Raw genomic sequence first — 23,220 nt, 5'->3', positions numbered from 1 at the left:
AAAGTTTTCAGCCAAAATTTCCTCAAATAAATCTTCTGTCCTCTTTTCTCTCTCTTCTTCTTCTTTTGAGACTCATATATAATGAATGTGATTATGTTTGATGGAGTCATTGAATTCTCTAAGTCAATTCTCATGTTGCGTAATTCTTTTTTCTCTCTTTTGTTCAGCTTCATTGCTTTTCATTACTTTGTCTACTAGATCATTAATTCATTCCTCTCCTTCTCCCAGCCTGCTGTTCATTGCATCAAGCGTGTTTCTAATCTTGTTTATTGTACTCTTTATTTCTGATTAATTCTTTTTTAACTCTTATCCCTGTGGTAAGGGTCTCACTGATGTCTTCCATTCTTTTCTCAAGTCCAGTGAGTATCCTTTTGATTGTTGCTTTAAATTCTCCATCAGGCATGTTACTTATATCTGTTTTATTTAGATCTCTGGTGTGACTTTATCTTGTTTTTTCATTTGGGAAAAATTCCTCTGTCCTGTCATCTTGTCTAAGTTTCTGGCTGCTTCTCTGTGTTAGAAAAACCAGTTATGTCTCCTGCTCCTGAAAGTAGTAGCCTTAAGATGAAGAGGTCTTGTAGTACCCAGGGCTGGCACGTCAGGGAGTGTCTGCTGTGTACAGTCTGCTCTTGTGTTCTGGCTGCACCTGTCCTTCAGACTAGTCATTTGCAGAGGCCCTCCTTGCCTCTTGTGGACAGAATTTGGTCCCTGTGCTGAATGTGATGAGTTTTGAGTAGGTATACGCTAATCTGTGAAATGAGACCTGTCACTACCTCCACCAGAACTGAGGCTTTGCAAAATCTCTGAGAGATGTGGTGTGGACAGGGGTTTGTGCTGGTTTCTGGGGGAGAGGCTCACCAGGCTATGACTGAGGTAGGTGTGACTGAGAAGGTAAGTTCCACTGAAGTGCATGGATGTAGAGCTTAGTGTAAGTAAGTTAGGCAGCCATTATCCATGCTCGTATGCTCCCTGCAGGGACTCCCGGCTTATGCTGAGGGATGGGGGAGGCAAGTGGCACCAGCCAGCTCCTTTGTTCCCATAGAGGTGTCTTGCTGAAGGTTGCCTCTCCCCACTGTGTGCCCCAGGTGCTCTTCAGATGATTGTTTCCACGCTGTATGCCCCTGGGTTGTTTGCATTCTCTCCAAGAATAGCACAGTGCCCTCTAGGCTCTATCCTAGCTAAGTCCAGTGACCTTTAAAACTCCATGCTTTAAGCCCTGCTGGTTGCAAGAACTCATGAAGTTCAGTTCCTCTCATTTTCCAAACCAACAGCTCCGGGGAAAGCTTCTCTTTGTGTGTTCTTTGGGTGCTCTTCTCTCTCTCTTTCTTGTCCTTCTCTGTGACAATGGCTACCTTCTCTCTGCAGCAGCTAGGATCCAATTCTCCCCAAACCATGTCTCCATACTTCTTACCTTCTTCAAGATGACCTCTTCTCTCCTGTTAGCTGTAGAGTTTGTTCTGTCAGTTTTCAGGTTGATTTCTGGGATATTTAAGGTGATTTGATAGTTCTCTAGTATTCATAGGACAAGACAAGCCTAGGGTCCTCCAATTCTGCCGCCATCTTCCTGCCTCTTCCCCAGAGTCTTTTCTTAAAAGATAAATATCATAATTTGTGGGTCCCTTAGTAAAAGGTACAAAAATGGAGAAAACATGTAAGAGAAATGACTGAATTAGCCTGAATGCTTAATATATGCCAGATTACATGTTTGAAACCAAGGTGAAATGGGGGCTTGGGAATACACAGTGCATCCCTAATTCTTGCAAATTTGCCTGCCAGTTGAAATATGAAGACTTTGTTAATGTGACAACCCAGCTAGCTCTAACATAAAGCCATTATCATGACATAAATTTAAAGAAACCCAAGTCATTAAAAAACTTAATTTTCAAGTCCTTGGATTTGAAAACAGCTCATAACTTAGGATTTCTCAGTGCTCACAAACACATAATTTACTCCAAACTTTTAGGTACTGCTATATAGTTGACAATACACTTTCTGAGAAAATTTCTGTGACTTCAAATAATGTTGCATTTAATATTTTTGGTGATGGAGTGGGGGATTGCTTCTCAACCTATATATAATTCTACTTGTAGGAAAAATATTTGAGACAGAAAAATTCTTTTTAACCTAAAAGTAGGTTACCCACAGGTTAAAATAGTATAAAAATTGAAATGGTTGGTCTACTTCCATCTTCAACCAGCTGTTTCTATAGAAGCAACATGGAAATAATTAAAATGCACCTTAAAAGTATGCAATGAACTCCATAAAGGTTTTACTTCATTTTGATTTTCAAATATAGGAGTCTAATATTGATCCTTTTGAAGCCTGTAAGTGAAGATTAAAGCATTCTAACATGCTATCTACAGGTGTGCCATAGTGAGTTATGATCCTTGCATAATCCATAGATTGAAAAAGCTACAGTAAGTAACAAACTGTTAATCAGTGCAGTGGCACAGAAGATCAATCTTTGATTCTTATATTCACAAACCCTGTTTATTTGGTCACATTAGAGAACAGGCTGGGGGTGTTGGAATGGATTCTTAGAAATGATGGATGTAATTGTCAAAACTGCCAAGGTCAATGTATAATGTTCATAAAAGAACCAACCCAATTCAAGTACCTTCCATTTATCATTCATGCAATTTGACCCCCAGTTCTCTTTATAATAACATACAAAGGAGGAACAACTGCTGTGTTCATTCCAATGGAATCTTGTGCACTTTTCACTATCATTCAGATCACAGCCTTTCTCAGACTGGGATCATTTGTACATAACTTTCCTTTCTCTGAGGATGTTGGAAGTATTAGCTGAAATATGGATTTAATAAAGAAAAAGCTGATTAATGAATCTGTATGTGATTTCTCTGTTGCTAGTAGAATGTTTTGAAATTCAGAATCTTGCTGATTTATCATCTACTTACTCTTAGACTACATTCTCAACTTTGATATTGACAGTGTTTTGTTGAAAATTATTCCAATACCAGTATTTTATAGATGGAGTATTCTTATGAAATTTGCAAGTGTTTAGGTGTTGGATGTATTTAAATTGAAATAAAAATACTCAAATGTATATTACAGATTTAGTCAATTGTGAAAAAACCCAAGCGATTTTTGCTTATTTTGCTTGAACAACTAGTCTTCTATCATGAATGAATTCATGAACATTCTACCAGATGCTTTCATTTAAAATTACACTTATTATTAATTTTATAATTTTATCAAAGTAGCTGCCTGAAATTCATGACTCTTTCTTGCTCTTTAGATTTGTGTATTTGTACTACTTTCATAAAAGAGGGCTCACACTTGTTATTAGCACTAGAATATAAGTTCCAGGAGGGTAAGGTTTATTCTCCACTATACCTGAGATTCCCTGAAGAATGAGTACATTGTAGAGGCTCAGTAATTGTTTATTGGAAAAAAAAGGAAGTAAAGAAAGAAAGAAAAGGAGAAGAACAAAGAAAAATGTGTATTTATTTTAAAATATTTACCGAGTAAAGTGACTTGGGGGGTATTACCAAAATTACAAATAATTTATTATGAGCTTATTACCAATGGTACTACATTAGTTAATATTTCTAAAAATAAATCACTTTGTTGCCTAAATTAGAAGAGATATTATTAAAAAGAAGCTATGGCGGCGCCTGGGGGGCTCAGTTGATTAAACATCCAACTCTTAATTTTGGCTCAGGTCATGATCTGATGGTTCCTGAGATCTAGCCCTGTGTTGGGTGCATTGACGGCATGGAGCCTGTTTGGCATTCTTTCTCTCTGTCCTTCCCCCACTCGCTCACCTCCTCTCGCAAAATAAACAAACAAACAAACTTAAAAAAAGAGGAAAAGTAAAATATCAGGGAAAATGTAGCTAATGAGTAAACCAGAAGCAATCATAACTAAAATGGTATGAGATAACATTGAAAAATAGCTTCATGGTTCTCTTTTTCACCAGAGGAGGATAAATATATTTAAAAATATTTTTGTAATGTTTATTTGTATTTGACAGAGAAACACAGAGTGAGAGAGGTGGAGGGGCAGAGAGAGAGGGAGACACAGAACCCGAAGCAGGCTCCAGGCTCCGAGCTGTCAGCGCAGAGCCCCACGCGGGGCTCGAACCCACAAACCGGGAGATCGTGACCTGAGCTGAAGTCGGACGCTTAACCGACTAAGCCACCCAGGTGCCCCGAGGATAAATATATTTTTAAAAATGTTAATAAAGGGGCGCCCTCCACCTCTCTCACTCTGTGTTTCTCTGTCTCTCTCTCTCTCTCAATAATATAATAAATAAACGTTAAAAAGTAAAAATATTAATCGGAACAAGAGCTCTCCAAACAAATACTAAATAAAAGTATTATTAAGTATTCTAGAATGTAAACTTACTTGGAAACACTCAACAGATAGTCTAAATGTCAAGGTGAGCCTGACAGTTTGTGAGATGCCCAGAAAAGCATGGCCCTCTTGCTTACTGAGCATATGCGGTTCTAGCAGGCAAATAGACAAATGAGAAATGACAATGGTGAGATAACTGCTATCACTGGCCAATAGAGGCGACATAGAACTGAAGACAAGAGCAACAAGTTCGTAAATTTAGCATTATTAAAAAACAGAAATGGGAAAAAAAAGGATTCATGATTTTAATGGATTTTTGTTTCTTCCGTCCCCCCCAAAGAGAAAAAAAAAATGCCCTGCTTTATTGACTGACGTGATCATAAGGAGATGTAACAGCTCTGATTTGTATTATTGACTCTCAGTTTCCTCGTTTATGAAACAGAGTTTAAGATCTTTTTGAAGGTTAAATGGGAATATTTGAGATGTCTATGATACTGTCAAGTGCTACACAAATGTTAGTCGTTGCTCTGACAATTCTCTCTAGCATGTGCACATCACATGGTTAATGTGGATTCTCAGTAGAAACCTTGAAAATATCTGTTCAGCTCAATTTTATTTCATAACTGGTTGTAGCCATTGTTATTCATACTATGCTTTTGAGTGGCATGTACATAATAAAAAAGACTAAAAGGTACACAATTAAATTATGAGACTACAGTCCTGATAATTTCATGGAAGTAATTTAATTATTAAAGAGGCTAAATTATATTAATACCCAAAGATATCCTTAGAACTTCTAAAATACTGCACATCAATTTGAAATGGCGGAACAACTACACCTTAAGTTACAATGCACTTTTATTGTAAAGCCTGAAGATGCGATGATGTTTCCATGTGATAAAATGGTAAGAGTAGGATTTTTATGCCATTTACTCTCATCAGAAACGGTCTTAAATTTTTAAACTATATTTTGTGTTAAATGTGTTCATGTTTGGGATAAAATGCTTAGTTAGTTATTCTCACGCTCCTTTTGCTCCTCTCTGATAAGTCTCTGACTTATATTCGTAGCGTAGTTATTTTAGTTTAATTTTGTCTGTTCCACAGAATCAGAAAATAGAGTTCTATTTATAGTTGTAGTTTTCACCAACCTTATCTCCGATAATGATGCATATATATATTATTGTAGAAGGCAGACATATAAATCCGAAGAGAGATAGAGAGCAGGAAGAAGGAAGTAAGCTTTAAAGTCTATCTGTTCCCTGACACTACATTAAGAACTCATCACTCATGTGAAATCAAAGAGTGATCACACTCACTTCCATGTCAGACCCCTACTGCAATACGAGACTTTAAGAAAAGAAAGTTAAGGTAACCACTTCAAGCAAATAAAAATGTTTCGATATAATTAACATTAGGAAGACTTTGATTACCAGGAAATAGAAACAAAATTCAAGTTTCGCGTAGAGATAAAAATACTTTTCTTTACATTAATGATAACATCCAAACAACAAAGAAGCTGGAAGTGTCATAAAATGTAACACAAGACTTTCTCAGTCTCGAGAAATAGTGCCATTCAGACTGTTTCATGAAACTCCTGAATAATCCTTTATGTGACTCTATTATTTGGTAATTTTTCATATATTACACTTGCAATGATTAACAAACTAAAGGTAATCCTTAAACATTGATTTTGCCAATAGTGTCATTCTACTTGAAATCTCTTTAGATTATATGTTTTTAATAAAACATGAGAAATATATTTCCTGGACTAATTTGTGCTTTGGGTAAAATCATACTTCTGTATCCATAATGATACCTGGCTTAGTGTTCTCCTCACAATTTAGGACTCCTACAACACAAGTGTTATCCTTTTGCTTACCACAAACAGTAGGATATAATTTTTATAGTTTGTTTCCGTATATTATGTGTCTCCAAACAGCAAGTTCAGATAGATGGGGAAAGAGTATATTTGACAAAATCCTAGGAAAGAGAATGAGTAGGGAGGAAGAATAATTTCTTGCTTTTCTAACTTTGGGCCAATAGATTCGGATGCATTTAATGTATATACATTGTTGCAGACTCCCAGTGTGTATATATATTTATGTAGTGTTACCCGAATCATATATATTGTATAATCATTAATTCACAATTTTATATTTATGGAATCTGATGCGCGACTGCCTTCTCTGTGTTCGACTTAATATGAAGCCCACGAATCTCTGTCAATATTCATTTTAATTACTCTAATAATATTAGCTGCTGATGGCTTTAGTCTCTCTCTCTCTCTGTTGGCAACCTGAAAGACAGTTCTCAACTAACTCAGCTCCCAGGGTGCCATCCACAAGGGATTGTCACCTTGCTGTGGATTGTGACCTCTGACCCTACCACTTTCTTCCTGTAACAGTACTACCTTTGCACATTTAATGAACTTTGTACACAGTTCAAAAGATGTCAGCACAGAGAAATGTAAAGTCCAGCTGTGAAAAGTTCCATTGTTTCTATACATCTAATCGACCTTTCCCATTATAGAAGATAAGAAAAAAAAAAAAAAATCAATAAGGTTACTTGCTAGCCAATCCAATGCAAGTTTTATTATTAATATGCTAAACATATTGCTTTCAAGGCATTGACACCTAAACACTGTGAGAAGTATCAAAATTACTTCTCATTAATAACCATTATATTAATCACTGTTGCCCAGAACTAGAATCTTACTGCGAAATCCCCTGGTGGAAATTGCTATAATCGTTCAAACTACAGGAATGAATATTTTTCAGCATAATTACTGCTGTCGTCTTATTGAAAAATATCCCATTAGATGGCAGCTTTTAGTTACGTAAATCGTGTTGATTAATTTTTAATTTCCATCATTTATATGACATTGCACAAGTAAAGATCTTTGATAATTTAAATGGTTAGCTGAGCAATTATTAAAATAACTTACAGCAATTCAGACATTCATTTACTTACTAGAAGTGCCATACATCATTAACTCCTGATTAAAATAAAGTTTGGGAGATTACAAGTGCTGAATTGATCACTAAGATATGTATTTTCAGGGTGTTTTATAAAAATATTCATGCCATGTAGGATGCCTCAGCTGTAATGATAAAGCTCTCACATAAATGTTTTAAAGAAGGGAATCTGAATTACATTGGCAATATGGCATCCCAGCTGAGTGCTCAAGTATACATTTGTGCCTCGATGCAGACAATTTAAATGGTCTTTAACATTACAGTTTTTAATCACCCCAGCACCACTTTTGTTTAAAACAAACCAAAAGTTTCAGTACTTATGAGTGAAAACTGAGTCCTTGGTCTTAGTTGTGCATTTTGTTTTTTATTGACTTGTTGGAATCTTCATATTAACTGTGGATTCCTAGATAACTTCCAGTTTCTTTAGCCATAAATTGGCTAAAGTAACTGTACTTAGCCTGTAAAGCTGTGCTACGGGTAACATGAGTCAAGGGATATAAAAGGGCATTGATAGTGTGTAGGATACAGTAAGCAATAAATAATGATTCTCATAGTATTTTGCAGTGTAATCCTTCAAATATACAGCCAGTATACAAAGATAAGTGTTTTTATGTAGAAAAATAAATATCCTGGGGTGCCTGGGTGGCTCAGTTAGCTGTGTCCAACTCTTCATTTTAGTTCATGATCTCATAGTTTGGAAGGTGGAGCCCCACATCAGACTTTGTGCTGACAGTGCAGAGGCTGCTTGGGATTCTCTCCCTCTCCCTCTCAGCTCCTCCCCAACTTTCTCTCTCTCTCAAAATAAAGAAATAAACTTAAAACTAATTAAAAAAAAAAAAAAGAAATGTCCTTTTGGTCCTTAATATCTCTCTATATTAGTCTCCATATATAAAAAAAAAAAAGACAAAAACACCCATATACTTGGTTTTCAGCCATGTTGTCTGCCAATTCTTATGGTTTAGGTAAACAGAATAGAAATTGAAAAGTAGATGAGTAGCTATAAGAAACCACATGTTGTCACAATTAGTAAGTGATTACTTCCAAGTCCCGTGGGGAATACAGGAAACCCAAAGAAAGAATTAAGTCTAGAATATGGCAATATTACAAACCTAAAATTTACACTTTGAGATTTCTTTCTGGAACAGAGAAAGGTTTTTTTGTTTGTTTGTTTGTTTGTTTGTTTTCTTTTTTCTTTTCTTTTTTTTTTTTTTTTTTTAGTTGAATGGTTTAGGGGGAATTGTCAGGGGACAGAATTTTTACATTTCATTTTCTAAAAATCAGGATGAATTTGTTAAAAAATATAATTTTGCACACAAATCTTTACACTTGATCTTAGCCAAAAGGCCGAGAAGCGATTGCACACAAATCTTTATACACAAATATACAAAAGAGTTTTGTAAAATAAACTCTAACAAAGGTCAGGAAGTTGTTTTCATAGGCTTTTATCTCAAAATATTCATAGCCCAGTTGGCAAATACAATTTAGGTTAATAATTGCAATGTACAGTGACAATGCTAAAATACATCCAAAGTTAGTAGTGGTTAGGAAGGAAATTCTAAACTGGGTTTAGAGGGATTTTAGGAACCTTCTTAAGATCAAGACAGTTGACGGGATATTGAAGGATGAGAATTTGCTAGAACAGTGTTTGGGAGAAAAGCATTCCAGGAAAAAGAAACATGGTGTAGAAATGAATAGCGTAATAAGAGTGCATATGATTCCGGGTGCCTAGTCCCTGGAAGATTCTAGGGGTTCAATAAGAATTTGTTGAATGAATCAGTGAATGAACATGTCAAAGAATGACAGAAAATGGAAGAAAGGTCCTAGAAGCGATTTTTTACAAATTATTCTAAAAAGCGAAGGTAAAGACCTTTGTCTTTATAATTTTGCCTATTTTTCTCTACATTTTTGTGCTTTTTTTACCCCCATTTCTCAAGCTTTGTTTTACTCTTTGGATTCTTTCACAAATGTTACCCATAAGTGCTTCCTGAATTCATTCCTCTTTTAATCCCCCGATGTGAAATTCATTTCTGATACTTCTTTGTGTGCGTTCCTGGACCTATGTGCCCAGACGTAGCCTTCAGCTCTTCCTGGCCCTGCACTGTATCACATTGCTGTGAGCTGTGGTTCTTAGGCTTCCATAGAAATTGCTTCTTGGTGGAGTTCAGCCAAGGGGTGACACTGAGACAAATTAGAGGGCAGGATGAGAGAAGCCAGAGTGTGCGTCTACTTTTGCAGAGGTTATGCTTCCACCTAATTCCATATCCTGTCAGATACATTCGCCATGCTTCCATCTCCCATGTGCTGACCCTAACCTGGGCTCCAATAATACCATTTCCTCCAATTGTCTCCTTTGAAGGATTCTGAGATCATTTTTAGAGATTTAAATATAAAATATTCATTATCTAGTTCAATAACTGTGTATAAGGTGAAACTGAAGGTAAGAAATATTAACTTTTCTCTCCAAAGTTTTATGTACTAATAGATATTAAAACAGAGTGAAAACATCTGGTTTTTTTAAAAAAAATTTAATATTTGTTTATTTTTGAGGGAGAGAGAGAGCGAGCGAGCGAGCAGGGGAGAGGCAGAGAGGGAGTGAGACGCAGAATCTGAAGCAGGCTCCAGACTCTGAGCTGTCAGCACAGAGCCCTACACGGGGCTCGAACCCACAAACTGTGAGATCATGACCTGAGCCAAAGCTGGACATTTAACCGACTGAACCACCCAGGTGCCCATAAAAACATTTCTTTGATTTCTCATGCAGTATTCTTTACACAATACTATAGTGTCACTTCATTGAATGTATTTGACAAAGATATTACACATTACAACTAACGTGAGAAGATTTGAAAAAAAAATTGAGGAAGAAGGAACAAAAGAAACATTGTGTCAGAAGGAAATGCTTTTGACTTCACTTAACAGAAAACTAACCATAGATTAAACAAATGGGGATTTCTTTTTCTTACACATGAACCAGTCAGAGTTAGGCAGTTACTGCCTTTAGCTCAGTTGGTCTACGATGTGGTGGTAACATTTCAGTGATTCCTTTGCTGTGGTCTCCATGGAACATGCAGTTCCAGATATAATGTCCATGCCTAATGAAGAAAGAAAATAAGGGCTTCCCAAGCCAAGTCTATCCCTTTTTATCGTGAAAACAAGTTTTTCTAGTGTTCTCAGAGGACTTCACTTAAACCTTATTAGCTAGACCCGTGACATAGGACCACAGTTATAGTGGAGACTGAAGAAGTGAATATTTAGATTTTTTAGTCTCCTTAGTGAAGGTTGCAACTGAAAAGAAGGCTGAGAGTGAGTTATGGGTTAGCCAGCCAAGAAAGAGGAGAAAAAGGGAACAATTTTAACCACAGATGAGTGAGCAAATGCCAGCTATGAGAGACGTAAATTGTGTTGTTGAAAAACCTTTGTGTTAAGAAATAACTTGGCTAATGTCCAAGTTTGGAACAAATGAAGTTGAAAGTGTTGGACAAAACACACAAGTTACCAGACACATTTTCATTTGTGGAAACTGAGGCTCTGAGAAGGTGGATGAATTGTCCCAAGTTAATGCACCTGGTAAATGACAATGCCTTTTTCAGGACTATCTTTGTTTTAACTCTGCTGCCTTCAAACTTTGTACTATCCTATATAGTTGTGATGTGGTTTGTTAGCTGCTACCAAAGAATTCTGTAAGTTTCTTATGCATACAACGAATACATACAGTTTTTATTGTCCCCCACCTCCACAGGCTCACAGTGACTTTCGTACTTCAAAGCTGCTCTCTACCTTTAAAAAAAAAAAAGATTTCATTTCTATGAAATATTCCTAGAAAGCAAAATAATAATAGTTTAGTTTTCCCTAAGAAAACTAGTTTTCCCTATCATCTTTTAGGAATGATACTGAGTTTTGCACAACACAGAAAATAGATTTTAATGATAGGACAACTCTCAAGGTAATTTAATAATGACATAGTCTGTGTTCACACTTTGGTTCACTGTTGCCCTCAAGAGATTGTTTTGCACTAAACTGGGATAGTTTATGCCTTCTAAGTGTACTATACATAATTAGTTCTGATGATTTCTAATAAAATATGGAATGAAACATAGTAAATGTAACTAATATTTTGTTCATTTTGCCTACTTGAATGTTACATAAATATCCCATTTTTATTCAATTATGTTCCCTACCGCATTTAATTTTTTTTAATGTTTATTTATTTCTGAGACAGAGAGAGACAGGGCATGAGTGGGGGCGGGGCAGAGAGAGGGGGAGACACAGAATCAGAAGCAGGCTCCAGGCTCTGAGCTGTCAGCACAGAGCCTGATGTGGGGCTCGAACTCCCAAACCGGGAGATCGTGACCTGAGCCGAAGTCAGTAGCTCAACTGACAGCCACCCAGGCGCCCCTTCCCTACAGCATTTAGTCTGGTATCTAACACTGAAGAGAGGCTCACTTACCACTTTTTTACTGGATCCAGGTTGATATTTTTTTTCCTGTCTATATCATTATTGGAAGGTGACTCTTCTATTTTTGCTTACATGCCTGAAGTGAGAGGTGCATTGGTTACTCTGTCTGTAGGTTTTCAATTTTGGACACCTCCTTATGGAACCCTCCTCACTGAACTTCCTTATATTGGAGTTGGTTCTGTCTTTGGTTAGGCTTTCTTTTATAAGACACTGTTGCTTAAAGACAAGGTAGTCTATTTCTTCACACGTTTTATATTAAGTGAAAGCATCGGGCTGTATGTTCTCAGAGGCTAATGCAGTTTTAGTATTTGGTATTTACACGATATTTTTGTTGACCGTTAGCTATGTCTTTTAACTATTTCCTCCATGGTTGGTTTTCAGATCTTTTATCTCGGTCATCCTTCACCCAAGCCTACTTCAATTTAGAGAAGCGTTTTAAAATAGGGTACTCCAAATTAAAAGCTACAATAATCATAAACCATGCAAATAATAACAGCTAATATTCACTAAAGTCTCATGTGCCAGTTTTTTCAGAGTTTTGTGTGCATCCTTTTGTTGAATGTTCACAATGACTTTTTGAAGTAACTCTTCTTATTGTCCTCATTTTATGATGAGAAACAGATTCTTGGAGATTTCGAAGTTACCAGAAGCTGTCCAGAGCTGAGGATCAGTGGATCCTCTCCTATATGCATTGGCTTTTATTATCTTTGCTATATAGTTTTATTTAAAAAGTTGTTAACACAAACTTGTTCCCTCTGTGTTAATGGCTTCATTCTTCTGTAATGACCAAACGTTTAAACAAGGTTTTAAAACTGCATTTTTAAAGCATCGTGTTTTAAAAACTTAACATTATTTGGTGAAATATTATCACTTTACTGACTCATAATCTAATTTCTGAAAATACAATATTTAGGTCAATAGTACCATCTAACAACCTTAAGAGAATTTTTTTTTTGCAGATAACAATCTATATGTTAATAGGCTATAATCACATAATAGGGCTATATTAAGCACATTTTCCCCCTAAACATTGAGCATCTTTGTAGGATTTAATGTCGGATTTTTAATATTTATCCAATAATTTAATATTCTCATACATGCACCATACTCCCAGAATTAAATGAAGCAAATAGACATTCCTCTATCTGTGAAAGTAAGTGTTTATTCAGTCCACTTGCAGTCCTCAAAACATTTGTCACAGTACTTAGATGAGAAAGCAAGAGACACATTTTTGCACAGTTGATTTATTTGAAAAGTTACATGTATTGCATAAATCACTTGATTTAGTTTTATAGTAAGCAAGATGAGAAAACACATGAGATTTCTCTTGAAGGTAGACAGCTGAGATTGAATGGCAATTTTGTTAGAATTATAATGGCACTTTTTAAGTTGACTTCATGTTATTTGTTCTTGGTTTAAAATTAAGTTCCTTTTCAGGCAGCCTTATAACCAGTATTTCAAAATTCTGAACTCACAGTATCACATGGGGAGGGGGATGTTCCAGAGTCAGTCACATTAACACTAATTTTTCTGAGGTGTTAATATTATTAAAAGAGAAAATATTCCTATCAGAAACAAAATAAGTGATATATGTGACTGCTGTCATCTTTTGGAATAGTCACATATTCACCTAGATTTCCAGTGTTGTGACCAATTCCCCATTTTCCATTTGAGTCGCCTTCCCACGGAGCACTTCATATTCCTTCTTATGAATCAGTTATTGGTCAGTGTTAAATTTCTAAAGTCCACCATCCACTCTGCCTAATCCTTATGTTCTTCATAGCTATAATTTAACAATAAACAACCAGAACAAATTATAGAACTGTGTACTTTATGCAAAAATAAATTTTTGAGATACATCTTTTAAAAATTATTTTACCTATGATTTCTTATCAATGCCGAGATGGTGAACTAGCCAGGGTTGGTGGCTTTTTGCCTCCAGAAACAACCTGCAGGAGCTATGGATGTGAAAGGTAGGTTAGGAATTAACAACCACCACCACAAAATGGTCCCTTTGGGAAACCCTAGAAAGAATAATAAATGCCTTTATCTGGGCATATGGTTATAACCCGGGGAACAGAATTGTGGGGAAAATCCTTTTAAACTTTGCTCCCTGTCCCCATCAGGTGCTGTTCTTTGGTTAATAATAGGGCCTTGAATGGGTGAATAATTTATATATAGAAGTGTGGACTGATCAACTCTACATTCACTCCTCCAAATCCTCTGGCCTGATAGATTTTAACTAGGCACAAGGCTCACCACCAATGTCATTTCACCGTCGAGAGTTAAAAGATAATCCCTGATATTCACTTTTGGCTAGTGGAGTGGTTTCAAAGGAGAGATCAACACTGAGTCCTGCCCTGAATCCACACCCCCCTAGCCCCCCATACTGCAGGGAGAGTAGAAGTGTCCAAGAGAACACGAACTCATAGTTGAAAACAACTAAACCCTTATGGGGAAAACCTCTTCAAAACAAAGATATCAAACTGAAAAATTTATGTTACTGACTGCAGAATTATTGCCTAATATCTTCAGGCATTAAGAGATGATAATAATATAAACAAGATTATTTTAACCATTCACCCAATGCAGATTGATTTCTATAGCTCTGAGTTTGCCAAAACCGAAGGAAGGGGAGCAAAATATTTGTCACTTAAGTTGGAGGCAGTTTACTGTAATCATCAAAACAGAAAATAAAGAAATTTTTGTCCCTGTTCTTTCATTTGATTTTTGAGCCCTTGTTTTTTTACTCCCAGAGTACTGATAAAAGAACACTAAGACAGGGTCAAGCCCCAAACAAGCAACTCCATAGATTGTATGGTATGATATACACTTACCAAACTTAATACAAATTTATTTACATTTATTTTTTTCCGAATAATAGGTACACATAATTAAAACATTTTTAATGTTTATTTAATTTTGAGAGAGACAGAGTGTGTGGGGGAGGGACAGAGAGAGAGGGAGACACAGAATCTGAAGCAGGCTCTAGGCTCTGAACTGTCAGCGCAGAGCCCGACTTGGGGCTTGAACTCACTAGCGATGAGATAGTGACCTGAGCCCAAGTAAGATGCTTAAAAGACTGAGTCACCCAGGTGCCCCTAGGTACACATAATTTAAAAAGAAAATTCTAGAGATTAAAGTTTAATGCAGCTGTTTCCTACATGGCCCTTCCTTTCTCCCAGTTCCCTTGCTACAGCAATGACCTATAAACATTCAGCAGTAACTTTTGATTCTTGTAAAATATAGGTTCCATGAGGGCACACACAATATCTGCATTTTGATGTAGGATGTTGGAAGCTTTCTTCAAACGTCTGGCTCTCCTGTTTGTTTTTCATGTTTAAGAATGATGTAATCAAACACTGACTGAAATCTGGCATGGGAAAGGGCTTAATAAAGAGTGTAATAAAATTTTAATGCTCAGTGTTTGAGACTCAAATCAACTGTTTTAGTTTTTCCCAGTTTTATTGAGATACAATTGACATATAATGCATTAAAGTGTACAACATAATTTTATATATGTGTGTTTAGCAAAATGATTATCATCGTAAGTTTAGTTAACATCCACCACCTCACATAGTTCGTTTTTTTTTCTTGTGCTAAGAACTTTTAAGATTTATTCACTTATAACTTTCAAATACACAATATAGTATTGTTAACTATAGGCACCATGCTGTATATTCCATCATTAGAGCTTATAACTGAAAGTTTGTACCTTTTGACCACCTGCACCTATTTCTCCTAATTCTTACCCTCCTCTTCTGGCAACCACCAATCTGTGTTTCTAAGAATTTGCTATGTTTGTTTTTTAAATATTCCACCTAAAAGTGAGATCATGTGGTATTTATCTTTGTCTGACTTATTTCACTTAGCATAATGCCCTCAGGGTCCATCCATGTTGTCACAAATGGCAAGGTTTTATTTTTGTGTGTATGTGGCTGAATAATATTCTATTATTAGAATATTATTCTAATATTAGAATATTCTAATAATAGAATAATATTCTAATATTAGAAATAATATGGCTTCCACGTCTTGGCTGTTGTAAATAATGCTGTAATGAACATGTGGGTGCAGATGTCTCCTTTAGTTAGTGATTTCATGTCCTTCAGATATATACCCAGAAGTGGGATTGCTGAGAATGTAAATTGGTGCGGCCACTATGGAAAACAGTATGGAGGTTCCCAAAGACTTAAAAAGGGAGCTATCATAGATCAAGTAAACTTTTAAGCTGAAATTCTCCTAAATGGAGGAGGTACGGGATTTATGTTTCAGAAGGGAGTAGAGTTGCATATGTGTGCAAGGCATTTAATTGAACAGAATAGAACCATTCTTTTATTTCCTTTGGTGAAAGGTGTGGAACACACATACTTGACTGCAGATGTTCTCTCAGATTACAGAAAAAGGTGAAGGGCTTAATCATGTCCTATAGCCCTAGGCCTTATTTCTGTTCTCTGGCAAATCTATTTCCCAGTCTAGAGGCTCTCCGGGATTCTGCAGGTTTTAGCTTCTTCCTCCTTGGTTGGATTCCCTTCAGACATTTTCTAGGCTATGGTTTAGTATGTCCTGTAGGTGGCTTTCTTCATTCGTTTTATGACATCCAAGTTGTTTCTCATTTGGCACATATATGTTTTCTTATTACCATTAACTATCATTTGTAGTATTAATGTGGGTCTTAGAAGAGAAAGTGGAGATAAAAAACATGGGGTAGGTCTGTCACTTTTATGTGTAGCTTTCATGAAAATTTTCTAGTGTGGCTCAGTGTTCTGGTTTTTACACCCCTGAGAACTGCCATCTTAAGAGACCATAGTCTCCACTCATCAGCTTATGTTACTTCAATTCCTAATAAGCAAGGAGGGACACTAACAGTTCTTTATAGGACTATCTCAAGCAATGTAAGGTAAAGTGTCAACAATTAACAGTTGTGTTTGCTAGTGCTTAAAGTGCAAGGCAGAGGAGATGGAAAGGAGCAGGATCGTGAAGGATTGTGTCTAGCAGCTCAAGGTACTGATGCTTGACATGTCAGCCTCCAGGCATCACTGAAGATTTGACCATAGAGCTGATTGAACAGGGCCTCATTTTACCTTTCTATCAAAGGGACAGACCAAAAAAAAAAAAAAAACAACAATGAAAAATAAAGTGAGAAGGTGAAAATGTGGTCTCCGACGACGGAGACGTAATAGGTTATACGACAGATTTCATTTCCTTGCTGATGGAAAAAGAAAAAGGACTTTAGCTGCTTCAGGAACAAAAAAGTGATACATAATAAAGCTACAGAGAGAGAAAGCAGAGGCCATCAAATGCAGCAAATAAATGTGCCACTCACTGCGCTCCTATTTGGGTAGAGAACAGGTGGGGCTCTGAGCACTTTGTAAACGAAAGAAGACACAGTAAATTTTGCAGCCTTTGCACCTGTCAAGAAAGTAGCTTGTTACGCTAGCAGCAGTAGTAATAATAATAATATGACTTAGGGAAGCTATATTTTTGATTTCTTCTGAACCTTAATATACCATTTTTCTAATGTTAGCAAATTTCCCATCTGTGAGTGAGTAATTCTGGATGAAATACAGTAGGGCTTGGAGGAAAGAAAACAGATCGGGGAGTGAGATAAATTTGGTCTTGGCCCGGCCTCGGCTTAACTCTGCTGTCCTGAGGAAACTCTCAGAGTCCTACTTTTTCATTTTACCTTGAAGGGGTTTAGCTCTATGTTGTGCCTCTGAGACCCAGGGTTCGATAAAGGCTGGCTAAGTTTTCAAGAGCTGAAAAACACTGCCACCACAATCCTCACTTTTCTGCCACCCTCCGCAACCTCATACACACACATACAGTGTTTTTGTTTTGATCAAAACGTGTGTTATTTTTTCCTTACGTTTGTAGAAGATCATTTTAGATTGGTGAGTTAAAGACACACAGAAGGATTCTTTCAGTCTTCTTGCTGAGAAGTTGGGTAGCCACAGTTTTTGTGTTCACAAACCCTAGCAAGGTAGCATATCATTTCTACATGTCACGTTTAACAATCTCGTTACAAATTAAAACAAGTGGAAAATAGGAAGGAATACAAATGCCAGTGGAAACCACTCACTTTTATGAATACAGGTGATCTGAATACGTTGGCTTGATTTATATATGCAGGTACTGCTTCTACAGAATACAGAAAGGACTAATGACTAGTTCGGGGCACCCTTGAAAATAATTATTCCCATGTCCTCTTTCTGCCCTTTTTCTCCTTGGTGGTCCTCAGACATTCTTTTTCTTTAATAGCACCAGAAGTAGTGGGGGGTAAGAAGAAGGGGTAGACAAGGCGATTTTGTGTACAGTTATAGATATGGCCTTTTGTAGTTTAATTTTTGAAACTGCAGCCTTTAGTTCTTTGAATCTATTTACACAGATGTTGGGGAAGACGGCTTGTAACCATCTACCACTGGCCTTATGGTCACCTTTGCCTTAAAGCAATCTCTGGGAGGTACATTAAAAATGATTGTATTAGACATCCATTTCTAAAATACCATGTTTTTATTCCACGTTGTCCTTTTGGAATGTAATCTAACCCATATTCTTTAGACAAGGCGTGTTTACTTAGTATTATATGATTAGTTCATTTGGAGACCTATGGTTTTCTCATGCTAATATGAGTAGTCTATACAATATATATGGGGCAAGCTAACACATATCTATTATGCTACTTAAATGAACAGCTAAAAAATGTTGGAATTGAATTTTGACATATGTCAACAATTAACACTAAAGAGATAATAAATCTTAACCTGCTTTTTAGGTTTCAGGCTTTGATATTAGACAAAATATTTTCAGAAGGTCATATTGAGCAAAACACTAACTGAAATATAAAAATGTATGAAAACATATATCATAGCTCAGCAATATTATTAAAATTAGCAAGAGATCTTGCTCTACATTTTTTTTTAACATTTTGCTGCATTAGCTACTATAAGGGACATTATAAGGATGCAGTGAAGCAAAACTCTAGTCTCGTTTTTAAAATCTTGCTTTCTCATATGTTGTTGTTGTTAATATGCCATTAAATGAGTAGGTCCTTTCTGGTGCTTCCTCTTAGGGATGTTTTCTGTTCCTTGAGATTTTGCAGGTGCACATGTCCCGCTGCTATGCCAAATGCCTTATCCCAGCGGGAGTTTTTACCTGGCCAGGTGTCATGGCTGCTAAGCTGACAGAACACTAAGTTGAACGGTCAGGGAGACGTGTGCAGCGTGGTTCCCACCCACCAAGTCAGAGATTTTACATATATGATGGTACCGAGAAGGCTGCAATAATGACTAGGCAGTTTCTCTACTTTCTTCGCAAACTCTGATCTTGCTCACTAACTGGTCATATGGACCCCCTGCTGCTAAGCCTAATAACTGCAGCTCAGATGCCTACATCTTTTCTCACCTTTTTACCAGGAAGGAAGCATTGTCTTTGATTGTCCATCAGGACTAATCCTTTCTCAGCATGATACTTGTTAGCATAATTGCAGAGAAAGAACCAAAAAAGTGCATTAGGAGTTGTTCCTTTTTAAAAGATATATGTAATTTGGATGAAAAAGGCCTTGTATATATTTCACTAATTCTAATCTTTAGGGTTTCTTTCATTACCATATCTTTCAACCTTTATATTTTCATTATTTGTATGTAATTAGAAACCCTACTCACCTCCAAGAAAACTTTGTAATACTCTCTATTAATATTATTTTAATCCAGAGAAGTTTCTAGCTAATATTTTTAAAGACTCTTAGCTCCAGGAGAACATGAATTATGAAAAATTCTAGTTACTTTTGGATCACCTTTGCTCATACAATTGAGTTATTCATGACTTATATGGAAAGATCAAATTAAAGAAATTAGTTTTGAGATCTCTTTCCAAAAGTTGTGAAATCACTCAAATCCTTTTTATTTCATTTCAGAGAATAAACTGAGAAAGCACACTTGTCCATAAAGGGAATATGCTGCCAGCCCAGAGAGTAAGATAAAATGAACAGCAAATATATACTTAAATAAGGATAAATTACATTTACTAGAATAATTATATACTTGAATTTTTTTTTCTTTTTAAATTTTTCTAAAAGTTTATTTAAGTAGTCTCTACACCCAGTGTGGGACTCAAACTCATGACCCCAAGATCAAGAGCCACATGCTCTACTTGACTGAGCGAGCCAGGTGCTCCATACTTGAATTTTTAAAAAGCAGAAGAGACTTCAAAATATATTATTAATAGAGAGAAAATAAAAAATATGATATCTCTGTTTAAAGAGAATGTAACTTAAGAAGTTTAATGTCAGTGTTCAAGGTTAAAAACAAATACCGATAAAGGTTGTAGGAATGGAGAACCAAAATGTACATTTGTCCAAGTATTTTATAATGTTTTTCTTTTTTTTAATCTGGGGCTTTGTTTTACCCAACTTGTACATAAAGAAAAAAATGTAAGATTAAAAAAAGAGATTTTAAAGGGTGAAATTAGGGACTAGGACACATCTTGACAAGTGTCAAAAATATAATTAAGATTCCTGAAATCGTACCGAAGTGAGAAGTTTCTACTTCCTTTTCACATTCCAATAAATAAGTGGTAATATATTTTGATAATATTATTCTTGCCAAACTTTTGTTGCTGTTATTTTTTATTGATATTGCTTGACTCTCGATGTTTGAAGACACCATTTTATGATAATAGTTTAAAACAACTCTTGTCCTGGGCACCTGGCTGGTTCAGTTGGTTGAACATTGTACTCTTGGTTTTGGTTCAGGTCATGATTCCAGGGTCAGGATTGAGCCCCACAGCAGGCTCTGTGCTGAGTGCGGAGCCTGCTTAAGATTTTCTCTCTCTCCTTCTGCCCCTCCCCCTGTTCACTTTCTCTCTCTCTCTCTCTCTCTCTCTCTCTCTCTCTCAAATAAGAATAAAAATAAGTAAAAATATAGCAACTCTTGTTCTGAAGAGGATAAATCTTGACACATTCATTATTTTGTTAGTTTTGCACAGTGTTTATCGTTTCACATGGAAGCCATGATACCAGGCAGGGTAAAAATTCCAGGGAAGTTCTCATTTAATCATAGCATCTTAACATAAAAAAAAAAAATCACGTTTATTACAATTGAGGTAAGTTTTATTGAAGTTGAAATATACAAATATACAATTTAAAGTTAGGCTTCATGAGGTTTTATTTCCATTAATGATAGAAAATAGTTAGAAATCAAATGGTTTTTATTTAACTCATTTCAAACATGTTTTATGATGTAACATTGAATCGGGGGATTTACCCCAAAGCCCAGATTGAATTGCTGTATACAACCTCACTTTTCTGCTCAGTATACTGTAGTCTGTGATGTCTTCTCACTTAATTTTATGAGTTAACCATTTCCATTTCCCGTCATACTTCTAGAAATCCTGATAGGCTTATCCATGCCTTTACTAGGGAATCTGGGACTGGACCACTGCCCACTGATCTACCTGTCATTTATTTTTATGCTTAGACCAGCTCCCCCCCCAAGTAGCTACTGCATGGATATTCCCTATCTAAGCACACAAGACCAGGATCTAATGTTTGAAGACATTTAAATGAGGTCTTTGAGGTAGCATAAGGGGTTTACAGGAGAGAGAACAACAAATCAGACATTGGAGAATGAGTTCTTCTTTGTTTAGCTTTTACTTTTAATTATTTTGTAGTTTGCCTTATAACTGAGAAATCCAGGATGAAGAAAGTGGCCCCTTTCACTTTACACAAAACCATCTCACAAGACCCAAATACTTATGTCATTATTGACCTTGTATGAGTTCTCCATGTCTGACCTTGCATGAAAATGTTGCAGAACTCACACACGCATACAGTCACAAAAACCAGTAATATTTTTAAAAGATAAATCCACCCTCAAAAATGAAGCAATTAAAAACAGGAAAAATTTTATCTAAATGCTGCGTTTGTCTTAATTCAGACAAATTTTCATGTTATTATGCAGAGTACTTTTCCTTGAGGCTCATTGTCCTGGCCATCGGCAGTATAGGTTTTTTCTTTTCTTTTCTTTTTTTTTTTTTTTAACCATCTTACAACCAAATATATCACTTGGCTAGATTTTCCAGGATAGAATCTTTCACTGAAGGGACAATTCTTGAAAAAGAGAGCCCCTCCTTAGGCTTTGAAATTAGTTTGACTAAGGTTAAATATATGAAGGTCAATCATTAGGGTTCAAGTTCAAGTTCTGGTACTGTCATTCCTCAGAAAAGTGACTCTGTATAGGCAGAATTTCTCAAGTTCATGATCTATTGATATGGAAACTGGTCCTGAAATATGAGCAGTAGATGCATTTCTGTTTTCTATGACAATCCTGGAACTGAGTTAAGGGGTTCAGGACCTTGTCTATATACCCAGATGAAATCAGACTAAATACATGAAGGATATTTTAATACATACTAGATTTTACAAAATTTCTTTCTCTGCTGTAATAATTTTATGTGTGTCTAGTTCACAGTGGTCAGATATTTGGTTGAACATTATTCTAGATGTTTCTGTGAAAGCATATTTTAGATGAGGTTAACGTTTAAATCATTAAATTTTGAGGTAAGCAGGCTACCTTTTTATTATGTTTGGTGGGCCTCGTCTAATCAGTTAAAGGCCCTAACAGAAAAGACTGACCTCCCCAGAAGAAGAGGAAATTCGCCAGCAGACTACTTTTGGACTCAAACTGTAACACTTCCCTGGGTTTCCAGCCTACTGGCCTAGCCTGCAGATTTTGGACTTGGCAAATCTTTACAATCATGTGAGCCAATTCCTTTAAATCTCTCTGTCTCTATATATGTATATATAGATGGATATATAAGTATATACACACATCTATGTACATATACATGTATATTCAAACATATATATGCACAAATATGCATATATACACAAATTCTGTTGGTTCTGTTTCTCTAGAAAACCCTACTTAATGCAATTGTCAAAGCTGTTATTGTTTCTACTCTTAAAGATCCCTTGATATTCTCTGCCACCCCTAGCTTTATTGATTTATACTGACATGAAATTGTATAATGATTTGATATAAGCATATACTGTAAAATAATTACCAAAATAAGGTTAACATATCAATCACCTCACTTAGCTACCATCTTTTTTGGAGTGGTGGTGGAGTAAAAACATTTAAGATCTATTCTGTCAGCAACTTTCAAGTATGTAATGCAATATTGTTAAGTATAGTCACCATCCTATACATTAAATCCTCAAGACTTACTCATCTTAAAACTAGAAGTTTGTACTCTTTGTTCAAATCTCCCCATTTCCCCCAACCCCCAGCCTCTGGAAACCACCATTCTACTCTGTTTCTATGAGTTTGACATATTTTTTAGACCCTACATGTAAATGAGAAAATACAACATTTGTCTTTCTCTGCCTGACTTATTTCACTTAGCAAAGTATACTTATGATCCATCTATATTTTAAAAAAAGATCCATCGATGTTGTCACAAATATCA

The 23,220-nt window shown here is 36.0% G+C and overlaps 1 long non-coding RNA gene and 1 pseudogene across 1 annotated transcript in view; one reads left to right on the top strand and one right to left on the bottom strand.

Annotated features, from left to right (window-relative positions):
* The window catches only part of LOC125921247 (uncharacterized), a 156,080-nt gene that overhangs the window by 44,256 nt on the left and 88,604 nt on the right, over positions 1-23,220 (top strand). The gene's annotated exons all lie outside the window — the stretch shown is intronic.
* Positions 8,527-8,651, bottom strand: LOC125922285 (uncharacterized; annotated as a pseudogene).

The sequence above is a fragment of the Panthera uncia genome, chromosome C2 (assembly GCF_023721935.1).
Source record: "Panthera uncia isolate 11264 chromosome C2, Puncia_PCG_1.0, whole genome shotgun sequence".
Classification (NCBI taxonomy): domain Eukaryota; kingdom Metazoa; phylum Chordata; class Mammalia; order Carnivora; family Felidae; genus Panthera; species Panthera uncia.
Note: the sequence above shows the minus strand (reverse complement) of the source record. Positions and strands in the feature narration are given on the sequence as shown.